We start from the raw sequence: 694 nt of genomic DNA on the forward strand, positions 1-694 counted from the left end.
CCATCACCCCTCTCCCACCCCCTCTCCACTCTCCCACCCTTCCCCCCCTCTCCACTTTCCCCCCCCACCATTTTCCCTTCGACGACCCCCCCCCCTTTCCCCTCTCTTGGACTCCCCTTGGTGTTGATTGATAACTTACTTTGGTTTCCGTCCACAATAAAGCTATTAATCTTCACATATGATTGTGCTTTGTTGTTTCACCTCGGCAGGTTTCTTGCGCTCTCTCTCTCTCTCTCTCTCTCTCTCTCTCTCTCTCTCTCTCTCTCTCTCTCTCTCTCTCTCCTCTCTCTCTCTCTCTCTTTCTATCTACCTATCTATCTATCTATCAATCTATCTATTTATCTATCTGTCTATCTCTCTTTCTATCTATCTATCTATCTATCTATCTATCTATCTATCGTTCACTCTCTCGCTCTCTCTCTCTCTCTCTCTCTCTCTCTCTCTCTCTCTCTCTCTATACTAATATATAATATATTATATATTATATATATATATATATATATATCTATATAATATATATATATATATATATATATATATATAAATCTATCTATGTATACTGCTCGCTCGCTATTGTCTCTCTATTATTCTATCTTATCTCTACTCTCTCTCTATCTAATCTATCTTCTATCTATCTCCTCTCTTCATCTCTTATTGTTATCGTCTTCATCTCTCTCCATCTTCTTCTTCTCTC

This window comes from Penaeus monodon, chromosome 11 (genome assembly GCF_015228065.2).
Source record: "Penaeus monodon isolate SGIC_2016 chromosome 11, NSTDA_Pmon_1, whole genome shotgun sequence".
Taxonomy (NCBI): Eukaryota; Metazoa; Arthropoda; class Malacostraca; order Decapoda; family Penaeidae; genus Penaeus; species Penaeus monodon.